This window comes from Leptinotarsa decemlineata, unplaced genomic scaffold (assembly GCF_025532065.1).
Source record: "Leptinotarsa decemlineata unplaced genomic scaffold, Ldec_3_MD MMD2_tig00003348_RagTag_RagTag, whole genome shotgun sequence".
NCBI classification, from domain to species: Eukaryota; Metazoa; Arthropoda; class Insecta; order Coleoptera; family Chrysomelidae; genus Leptinotarsa; species Leptinotarsa decemlineata.
In genome coordinates this window covers 3566257-3578390 of record NW_027412588.1, presented here as the reverse complement: position 1 = coordinate 3578390, position 12134 = coordinate 3566257, and positions in this window count along the sequence as shown.

Sequence of the window (12134 nt, the reverse complement as noted above, 5' to 3'; positions counted from 1 at the left end):
GTGTACACCTTTGTTGACCTAGAACAGTGTTTCCTAACCAGGGGGTAATTACCCCCGCAGGGGTAAAACGGCAATTCTAGGGGGGTAACAGAGTTGGCACAAAAAAGTATCAAAATAATAAACAAAATAATAGTACGGTAGCACGGCGCTCTCATGCGCGCGGCTGACGGCGACGGCGGGCGAGCGGCGGTGTAGGAGGGGTGAAGCACGGCTTCGATGTGGCTAGCGGCGGCGGCCGGGCCGGCGCTGTTTATTATTATTAATATTGTCACCAGTGATTTGTTCACGTTACATAAACATGTATCTGTTGACTTTTGTTTTATGTACCTACAGGTGTTTTTGACATGGCTTCTATCTCATCTTGCAAAAAGCGCAAAAAAGCATTTCTACAATGGGGTTTCACAAGTATCGTGGACAAAAATATAGAAAAGCCTCAGTCTGTTTTATGTAATGAAGTGATTAATACAGAAAGCATGAAACCGAGCAAATTAAAAAAATATTTTGAGAAAGTTCACAAAGAGTTCGCAGATCTGTCCATGTAAAATCTGTTTAAAATCTGTTTTTCCGTTAATCAACTGTCGCCCCTATACGAACGACAACTCTCAGAAGTTAAGAAACTTGTGCGAGCTAAGGACTAACGAGGTCTTACCTTTTAACGTGTGATTCCTAGCACGGTTGCAGAATCATCCCAGCTTCAACCAGATAAATTATCTCGAGAAAAATATCTGGTCGAAGCGGGAATCGAACACACGACCTTCCGATCGTGAGTCGGACGCACTACCACCGCGGCTAATTCCAATAGAAGTATAGATTTTTTTAAGAAAAAGGAGAAGGTTCTGAAGTGTTCACGATTAGATTCTACAGGTAATATGCAGAAAGCAAATGAATAATTATAATAATTTATTCATTTCCACAAATTAGTTTGCACATCAGCATTGTGATAATGCAGATAAAAAAGCAAAAAACGTCAGTGAATTCAGGTAGACAAATATTATAAGAAAATGTATATACATATGAAATGACTAGAATAATTAAATATCTCTGGATGTGTATAGGACATCCACGTCACAAACAATTACTAAAAATAATATACAGTATAAATATTAATTATATTATTAGTTCCTTATTCTACGTTTGTATAAATAAAAAAGGTGTATATTAAATAAACCGTAAACCTCACATGAAAATAATGTTACGGTTAAAACTCCTCAACGGTGTAGCAGTTTTTTGACAATTAGAGTTGCCTAACTTTTTTCTTGAAAATATGGACATTTCCTGAAACTTTAATGTCGTCGGGAAGTTTGTTATACAGTTTGCATCCCTGATAGTCGAAGCTTTTTTGGTAGAGAGAAGTTCGATGTAGGCTGGGTAGAAGTAAGTGGCCATTTCGTGTCAAATGGGTATATGAGGGTCTGTTGGCAGCCAATTTTTTTTATTGCAGTATACATATGTACATGCCTCAAGTATGTATACTCCTGCAACTGTTAATATATTCAAATTCTGAAATGCTCCCCTACAGGACTCCCTAAATCCGAACTTAGCAATGATCCTTACTGCATACTTCTGTATCATAAACACTCGATCCATAGAGGAGCTTGTGCTTCAGTTGAGTATCCCATACCTGAGGTGGGAATTAAAATTCGCATAATAAAGCGTAAGTAGAATCTCTTGACTGCAGTGAATGAAGAGATACCTGAGAGAATAACAGGAATTTCTGAGCTTTTTACACAAATTATCTACTTGTGGCTTCCACTGCAAGTTGTTATCAAAGGTGACTCCTAACAAATTGGTTGTTGTTGTGGGGTCCAATTGTAATTCGGTATTCTGGTACACACCCACCGCATGGTGTTGTCATCGTACCGTGAATTGCAACATACTAGTTTTTGTTTTATTCATTATCAAGTTATTTTTTTCACACCAAGTGATGACTCTACTGAAAGTGCTGTCAGCTATATTTATAACAGTGTTTAGGTCATCTTCAATAACCAGTATATTCATGTCATCAGCGTAACATATACAGTCAGTGGCAGAATATCCATTTAGAAACACTAATAGATCGTTTGCAAATACTAAATACAGAAAAGGTCCCAAAATGGATCCCTGAGGCACACCATCAGCAATGTATTTTTCAGAACTTATATTCTCCCCAATTTTCACTAAGAGGAAGGAGGTCAATAAATTGAGTGGCAGTCCTCTCACCCCATATCTCGAGAGTTTTTCCAGCAAGAGGCTGAATCGTGTCTTCAAGCTTCATACAAAATTGCTTATCGCATTCCACTTAATAAAAAACCACACACTTTAGGAGAGGACCTCATCAAACCTTGTTTGTGTGATGCAGTATCACTTGTTATTGGTGAGCAATATATAGCTGAGATCAAACAAATATCACTCTCATTTGTGAAATCAGTGCCGATATTCTAGCAACCGTTATTGCTGAAATAAAGGGAAGTCCTATGTTTGCGCTGCAGTTGAATGAGTCCACAGATGTTGCTTCGTGTTCACAATTATTGGTGTTTACAAGATACATTTTAAAGATGATGATGTAAAGGAGGAATATTTGTTCTGTAAGTCTTTGCCCACCACTACTCGCGAGAAAGACGTATTTCAAACACTAAAAGAGTTTATTGAGGAAAATGGCCTGGACTGGTTAAAGCTGGTTGGTGTTTGTACAGATGGGGCGCCTTCCACGGTGGGCATCCGTTCTGGATTTCAAGGACTCGTGAAATAAGTTGCTTCTAAAGTTTTCGGCTATCATCGCTCGATACACCGTTACGCTTTGGCTATGAAGATGCTTCCACCAGATTTGCTACATACGTTAAGTGACATAGTGACATAATTTTGTGCGATGAAGTTGGTGCTACATTTAATGCTCTTTTGTACCATACAGAGGTACGTTGGTTATCAAGAGGGAAAGTCCTAAGTAGGGTTTACGAACAACGAGAAGAAATTAGATTGTTTTTTAAAAGTCAGAGAATACAGAAACAAAAAGAATATTGTGCAAAAATTAAAGATCAAACATTTGTAGCAAAGATGGCGTACCTTGCTGATTTTTTCAGTGAAATTATTAGTCTGAATATTTCAGTGCAAGGAAATAAAACAAACATTTTGACGTTGCAGAATAAAATCGCAAGTTTTTTACGTAAATTGGATCTTTACCAACGTAGAGTCCAAGCTGGCGATGTATCACTGTCTACACAACTAAGTGAGCAATTAGTAAATACTAAACAAGACAAAATCACGTTTGAAAATTCCGTGGTTCAACATTCAACTGCTGTGATAGACTCACTGAAGCAATATTTTCCGAACATGGATAGTCGTGAGTCCTACTCCTGGATTTTAAGACCATTTTCTTCTTGCGTCGATATTTTCAAGGATGGAGATGTGTCAGCAAAAGTGTAGTTTCTTGGACTACGGGAGGATAACTCATTGAAAGTTAATTTTCAAAATGATGAACTTGGCACATTTTGGCGAAAAGCCGCTGCAGAATATCCTATTAAAGCTGACAGAGCTTTAAAAATGTTGATTCCATTTGCTACAACTAACAGATGTGAAACTGGTTTCTCGACTCTTGTTACATTGAGAACAAAAGCTAGAAACCGTCTGAATGTGAAGCATGACATGAGATGTGCGTTGAGTGAAACCGAACCTAATATTGTTAAACTTGCGAATGCAAAGCAATATCAACCTTCACACTAGTTAAGTCCGAGATTTATATATTACTAGTTACCTAAACCTGCAATTTCTTACCTAATAAAGATATTTTTGTTGGAATTTTTGTGTTTGAATTATTTTAAATTAGCTAGGGGTAAACCCAATTCTTATAGTTGTTCACAGGGGTAGTGGCATTGAAAAGGTTAGGAACCACTGACCTAGAAGAAAGTTCATTATTTTCAAATTGACATAAATGATCCAGTTGTGGTCTTGGTACTTAATTTTTTTTGTTACTTCAGAAACATTTGTAAATTTTTCTTTGAAAGTCATCGAATGTGCGATATGTATGAATCCGTAATTGTTACCATTATGAAGCATTATGAATCTTTATTTGCTGATATTTAATAAAAAGACGCCAATGACTATGTTGGTAGTTTTTTATACGCATCTGTTGCAATATACCACCAACATCGTTGCAGAATACTAAATCCTTTTCTTGAGAAAAATGATATAACAGATTTTTTCTCGGGTACGATAAAAAGGGATGCTGGTTTTCGGAGTAAACAATTTTTGTTAAGGAGATGCCAAATATTCAGAAGCTTCTTTCGGTAAGTTTAGATCTGTTCTTTCTGATTAAATAGTTGAAGTTCAGAAAGGCTAAGTTTGTAGTATGTAGTTCAGGTTCACAGAGATTCTGATCATTAGAGGATTAGGATGTGATGGCTCGTACCTTTCGTGATTTCAATTGAGGTCCTTGAGTAGAAGATAAATTATGATATTACCAGTTATATCTATTTCCAAGGTTAATTTCGTTTATTTTCACAACGCAGAAGTAGCAGTCGTCATGGTGGTTTCGAGGTTCTTGCCAAGTCATGGGTGTTACGAAACTCATTGCATCACTTTTACCACAGGACCATAACCGTAGACATACAATGTATCCGCCACAAATATACCACAGACAATCTGGATTCAGCACACAATAGCTTCTTTTGACGCAGCCACAACGAAAACAACAACAAAATATATTTTAGTGTCCAATATAAAACGAAAATCTATGTAAAAATGATTCCGTACAGTCTATCTCGTCTTGTGTTTGTAAATCTTTTGCTAAAAAAATCCTCACTTTTTTACTTTGTAGTAAATGTTCGAAAGGTAGCAAAAACGTATGTGAATTTCTGGAACTCCATCTACCGTTTCCTAATATGACTAATAACCAGCCCGTGCAAAGCTTATTGTTAAATCATCTGAAACTGGAATTTTTAACAGATGATGATCAACTGCATTGCCTAACATGCGACAAATTAACTGACTGTTATAAGGAAACAAGTATATCTGAGGCACCAGTCAATCTAATAATAACACTGATGATCTTCAAACAAGACTCAACCTCTGACGGAAGCACCAACCTCTTTTGAAGGTTCGAAATAGATGAACACTTCAATCGAGCAGACCACTATTATAATATTCGTGCAGTCATTGTTCACTGTGTTTCTGGCGTTGAATTTGGTCATTATTACGCCTTGGTCAAAGACGAACCGGACTGGTTTAAGTTTGACGATAATCGCGTCACGAAGTGTTCTGGCGATGAATTGAATTTATTGGAGCCTCTGGAGACACCCTACATTTTGTTTTATGAGAGAGAGGACATTGGCAGATCAAAATCTTCAGATGATGTGGTGCTGCAGGTTTTTCCGGGTTTTCCTGCAGCTTTAAAAGCAAATGCGCCACTGGAATCAATGAAGTCGCCCCGGAGCGCCAATTAATTTTTATTGTTGTTTTATAATTTCACAAATAAAGGTTCATCTATTAAATAATAAGTAAAAATAGTAATTGAGGATTAAGTAGCTTTTACTCAAAAACAAAAGCTGTTAGAGATAAATTGATTCCATATTTGAAAAATACTTGTCAAAGTGAGATAGAACCAAACAAAAAATGACAGGAAACAAAACCAGTTAACCAGTGTTATCAATACGAATGTTAATTGGTTAATATGATCTCGGTATGGAACTAAAAAATGGAACTAAATAATATAATAATGAAATCATTTCAATTCTAAATTTATTTTAATGTAAATAATAATAGAATTATCAATGATACAATTCTGTTATTATTAATAACTATATTATTAAAACATTTTTACAATGTTGTGATGTATGAAAGATCGCTATATTTTAGGGAGGAGGGGTTAAAGTCCGATCGGTTTTCTCCGGGAGTAGTTTGGTACTTTAATCCACTAACTTTTCCACTTTTGTATTTTTTTCAAAATTAATTTTTATCTGCATCTGAACATGATAGTACCATGTTGTCTAATAATAGTAGTGACACTTTTTTCTACCCCATCTGAAAGTCGATAATTCAACAAAAAAATCCCCTGTTAATTTTGAAAAATCTGTTTTCAGCAAACGGTTATTTTATGTTGAAAATGAAGCAAATTTTTCATATCCAACATCAAAAAATATGTTCAACCAAATATTTTTACTCAAAAAAATTACAGTATACACAAAGAAAATGTTTTGAAGATAAAAAAATAAAAAACAAAAAATTTATTTATTCTGTTTTTGTTGTGAAATTTTAGGTTATGTGGAAATATGATTCGAACAAAAGTTCAATGACTGCTAGATGTACCTGAAACTTCCGCAATCAACATTTTCCATCAATAGAAGGTCTAGTTCCAATGAAAATCATGAAAAATGATTTTCCATCCCCAAAATTCTCCCCATTTTATATCCTCAGACTTTTGTAGGTACTTGTCTATTATCCCGGTCACAATAAATTACTACACAATGAAAATCTATCTACGGCATACATACATATATAATTGTTTGCATAGAACATTCTCGTTATTCAATTGAACAAAGGTCCCTCGAAAGTGTCGCTTTCACTGGGCGGAAAACAAACTACCATTGTCTAGTATTTGTATTAGCAAAATGCTTACTTACCAATTTGGAAAAGTAGAATATCTTCAAACTTTAGGTAGTACTGACAATTTCGGGGTCATCAGTAATAATAGACACAGATATATTCAGTTTCGTGTTTAATTTGACTGGAGTAATTCATGCACGTTCAACTACCTGTTGAAATGTTTGGTTCGTCTTATGGAGAATATGTAAATTGTTTTCCAATCATTTAACATTCTTGACTAATTTGTAAGCGAGTATTTCGACGATTATCAAGCAGTTAATAATCTGCAGGATGCATTGCGTATTGCTGAACTTACTCGTAAAAAATCAGTTGAATTTCATATCCAAATCACATATTCGTGACTAAGCTCAGAAAAACTGTTCCGTAAAAATGACTACAAAAAAATATCTATCATTCATTCATTCATAAACATAAGAAATTGAAATTCAGCCACAATAATAAGTGCTACATTGAATATAATAATGACTAATTTCTGAAATGTAACCATTAACCATTTCTTTTGATAAATATAAACAAAATTTGTATGATATCAAAGACACAGTCTGTTTAAGCTCTCGTATATGAAATTTGAAACACCTAGAACACCTAGAACGCCATACCTACTTTTAAACTTTTAAAATATTTCATTAAACTTCAATCGAATTTTAATTAAATATGATTGAAATTATATTAAATTGTGAAATAAACTGAGTGCAATAAAACTGAAATCGATTATATTGACAGAAAATGATTAGAAATGAAGGGAAATTGATATGTTAAATTCCTATGCATTATTTTATTGTAACTGTTTTCTTTTAATAATGGAAGGATAAGTATGACATTTTACTACAAATTGGTTGTCTGTTATAAAACAGGTATATATTTAGCCCAATAACGGCTATAAAATTAACAAAATAGTCCGTCAGGTATTTACGGAAATCATTCTGATGCAAATTCTGAAATGAATAATCAATCAATCTTCACGAAAGAGCATTATTGGTGCCTGTAAGTATTGATAAAAATTTTCATTAGAATTAGATTTCATTGTATGTGGCCAATACTAAATGAAATTACTATCAAAACTGATAGTGCTGGTTTCTGTGAGATTTTCTCTATAAAAGATTTACGAAACTGTGACAAGTGTTTCGCATTAGCTTACTCGAACAGGAATGATTCCATCTTTATATAATGAAAGACTATCGATCAGTGATCAGGGACTCCAGGGTTGTTCTTTCCTACTATAGTAAAATATGAAGCTAGTTTGATTGAAATGTTGGGCTAACAACCTACCGAGATGACATCGTGATAATTACTCAATCGAAAATCAACTTATGTCCGAAATGAAGTATAATGTATGGCCTATTAGGAGGATAGGAAAATATTACGTCAATTTTGTTTATATAAATGCATCTTATAATATCGAAGGACTCATTATCCAACTAGCATCAATAAACCACTTTCATGTACGTATCACTGATGTACCTACCTTGACACTGTTATGTTCATAATGATGATGACTTCTTCCCTTAAGAATATATCATCTATAATCTATAGGATCGACAGAAAACGAATATCAAAAATAAACACCTATCAAAGCACCTACGACATCGACCGCCGACGAGATTCTTTCCCTGCAGCTTTGACTGCAATATAAGTAGATGAAAACTAGAGCCCGCATTCATGATTCAACACCATACAGCGCTGTTTCGAGCCGTCATAGGTCTTGTAATACCTAGCAAAAGCTATGTATAGTATATATTCTGGCTTCGGGAAATAGATATATTTCTTTTGATTCAGAATTTTAAACGCGTCCTGTGTCTCATACAATGTAACATCTTCGGCCAGACCGTGAGAGTCTGTGTTTTGTCCAAACGCACCGTCATGAAAAATATTGACTTATCGAAATTAAGAAAAGAGGCGAAGGAGTTTTTGCGAGATCCACAAGGAATAGGTCACGAGGACCCCTGGAGACAAGATCGGGGGGGTCATCCCTCAGCCTTCGAGGCTGAGGATGGTGGCCTAAATAGGGAAGTGATTTTTTCAAACGCGTGGTGCGAAATTTAAAGGAATCAGTAGCGAAATCGTGAGCCGGTATTGGATACAGGAAAGTTTAAAATAAAAGCTTTGATGTTGAAGACACACCGGGTCAACGGAACCTATGGGTTGGCCATGAACTAGCAAATAGGTGTTATGTAAGTGGTTTTTTCTGTTCATATACTAATTAGTTGATATTGAGAGAAAGAGAAAGTTCACATATTACTTGGTCTGATTTCACTTGCTATTTGCAAAGAGGTTATATATTGTTGGGTTCCTAGTGTGTGTGGGTTGTTTAGTTAGAATTCAGATTACAATTAAAAAAAAAAGCTAATTCAAGGTAACACACCACTATCCCTAAACCATAAGTAAAACTAAAAGTATTTATTGAGTTGGTACGTTTGTAGTTGTTCAAGATATTAAATCAATAGTGAATAACACAGTCGAATTGGCGGCATTTTCGTCATTCTGTTTTCTTTTATTCCATGAAATTTAATTTTTTTTTTATTTTACACGTTTTTATTTTTGTTTTGTCCGCTAAGTCATTTTTTCTCATCATACTTTATATTTGAAACCTCGGACTTTCATTTTCTCTTTGACTGAGAAAAATACCATTATCGTAAAGTAAAATGAAGTTAGGAAACAAAAATTAGAGACTTCTTAGCCAATCTATCCAGAAGAGAATATCAAATAAAAAGTAATTTAAAAATAATTTCATTATGGTTAGAGCATATTCAGCATCTTTCTGGAACGATATAATAAGAAAGAAATATAAGTAGGTAGTCCAAATGATCAGATTTCACAAGACTGGTTCTTCGTGCAACCAGCGGAACTAACTAAACATCAAGACCTTGAAATAAAAAAAAACCTTTTTAAAAAAATATCATTAAATTCTTTATGGTGACAACGGTGGAATAATAATGATAATTGAAACAGTACTTTATATAATCTCTTGTATACAGTCTATGGCCAGCTATTTCACTGATGAGCCCAGTCAGTAGTGATCACAGCGGGATTGTATAGTATATACCGAAAGTCCCGCATGAAAAAAAAATCTAGTTGAAGGCTACGTTATTACAGTCTCATAAGTGATGGTAGGCTGAACTACAAATGCGTAGTTGGACTCAGCCTGAGTGCGAAAGGTCGACGACATTTCCCCTCACGAAGACACATCTATGTAATCAACAGAGAACTCAATCCTCGAATATCATAGATAAATGAGATTTCCAAGGCGGTCAGTTGTAAAGCCAGAGTTCGACATGTAGGTACCACCAACGAGATACGTCCTCGTCAAGGCAACTACATAGTTGAAAACTAGAGCCCAAACACATTGTATGTATGATTCAACACCAGATGGCGCTATTTTGATCCGACATAGGTCTCGTCAGTGGTGCTAGGTTTAACCACATCACATACTAGCATCAATAACTGGCGATTGCAGTGTGTATTTCATCCCAATAAGGATTATATTCATAACGTTTCGGGAAAGTATCATTTGCCATCTTCTGGTGATGTCTGAAGTTTAGTTGTAAAACTACCGAAAAGACACCATTTTAACTCTTCTAGAAGGAAGAGAAGTATTGATTTTTCACAACACTGCCCGGTGGTGTGAAATTCCCTGAATATCAGTCATATCTACATCTGATTTTCTTTCCATATCAGAAACGAAGGGATTGAGAGTGGGCAGTTAATCGGAAAGGCTTCTCGATGAGCTGAAAGAGATCGGTCGTGAGTTAGCAGGTTTATATTTATACAACCGGCATCCAGAAGAAAATCACATGAAGGAAGTAGGTTAGCCAAGCTGTCTTCGAGTTCGTTTAAACCAGTGATTCCCAAAGTATTCCAAATATGGTCCAGGAGTCCACGAGAGATTTGACGGGGGTTTACGTTGGCGTGACCAAAAAATAGGGGTTCACAATTTGTAAGGGGAGGTCCACGAAAATTTATCTGTTTCGATAGTAGAGAACTAAAATGTTGACTTGATTTCACCTATCAATGTAGGCAGGTAATATATTAAGAAGCTCAGCGACTGTTACATGTAGAAACTTGGAAATTCCATACTCAGTACAACGTGTCGAGACTTGCAAAGCGCCGCCGCCGCCGCAACGCTTGTTCAGACATGCAAAGGGAATCTTGCATGAAATTGTTTGATTCTTCACCATTATAGATACTCTCTGAACATGAATTAGTGGAATTTATCTGAAATAGTGAATACGCGCTAATTTTAAATGAAGATTGTACCTCTATTTTCAAAAGTGATACGATTTCCACTACTTCATGCTTGGAAAGTACGTATTTTTTGTAATTTGTCCATTTTTTGTTTACTTACGTGTACAAAGAATTGTAAAATATATAAAAATAAGTAAGAATACATAAACAAAAGTATTTGTTCATTTTTTGTTTACTTACGAGTACAATAAATTGTAAAATATATAATATTATGTAAAAATGAATAAATAAAAGTATGTATAACAAATAGACAGATGGATACTTACTTTTTCCGACACTGGCATCGATTCACTTTACTTTACATTTCTTTTCGAAATTCCGGAAACAAATGAGTAGGTAATGTTATTCTTGGCATTCGTATTTGATATTTAGATAGATACCTACAAAAAGATACAAGTAGATACAAAAAAGTTGTTTCTGAAAGAAATCTCTTCCAACCCACCTGCGATAAGAGATATATTTATTTTGTGAATGTATTTGTAACGTTTGTGTGTAATATCACCGGATAGAGTAGTCCTTCCCAAAATGCGCGATAACGCCCCCTTGTGAGGGCTGGAGGCCTGTAGGGGCAGTAAAGGGTACAGAGAGGGGCGTTGAAGCGGTTTAGGGGGGCAATGGCTAATTTTAAAATGTTTTTTTGCTTTTAACAAAAACTTCTCGTGTAACGCCATCCAAGGGATGACAACGATAGTTGTCAAAGTGTACAATAGATGGCGGTAAGCTTCAATGCAAAGCGAGAAGTTTCTAGTCTCCATTCTTGAAAGTACTAGGCCAGTCCGCTGCCTCATATAAAAGCGCGCGCGCCATCCAGCCAGTAATGTCATTCGACGATATTACGAAAACAAGTGAATTTAGTTAGCGACTAGCTTGGTAAAGTGCTGTACATGCGGTGGTGAATACTGTGAGTGGTGTCATTAGCAAGTTTTCAATACTCGATTCTTTACTTCGGCATTTTGAAGACAAAATTATGTCGGAAGCAGCGCCCGATCCAGCTATTTCGCCGTTCTGGGCAAAATAATATTTGCCGCCTTTTACACATGCGTTATTCCATAGATGATATAATTTTAACCTATTTTTGCCACCCCTCATTTTTGCCGCCCCGGGAAATTGCCCGGTTTGCCCCCCCTTTAGATTGGGCGCTGGTCGGGAGCAAAAAAGAAGAAACAAATTATATAAAATATGGATTTATTGAAAATCCCACAAATCCATCTTCGCCTATGTGCCTTATTTGTCAAAAATATTTTCGAATGAAGCGATGAAACCCTCAAGGCTACAAGATCATTTGAATAAAATGCATTCAGACTCCGAGATTCCTACAA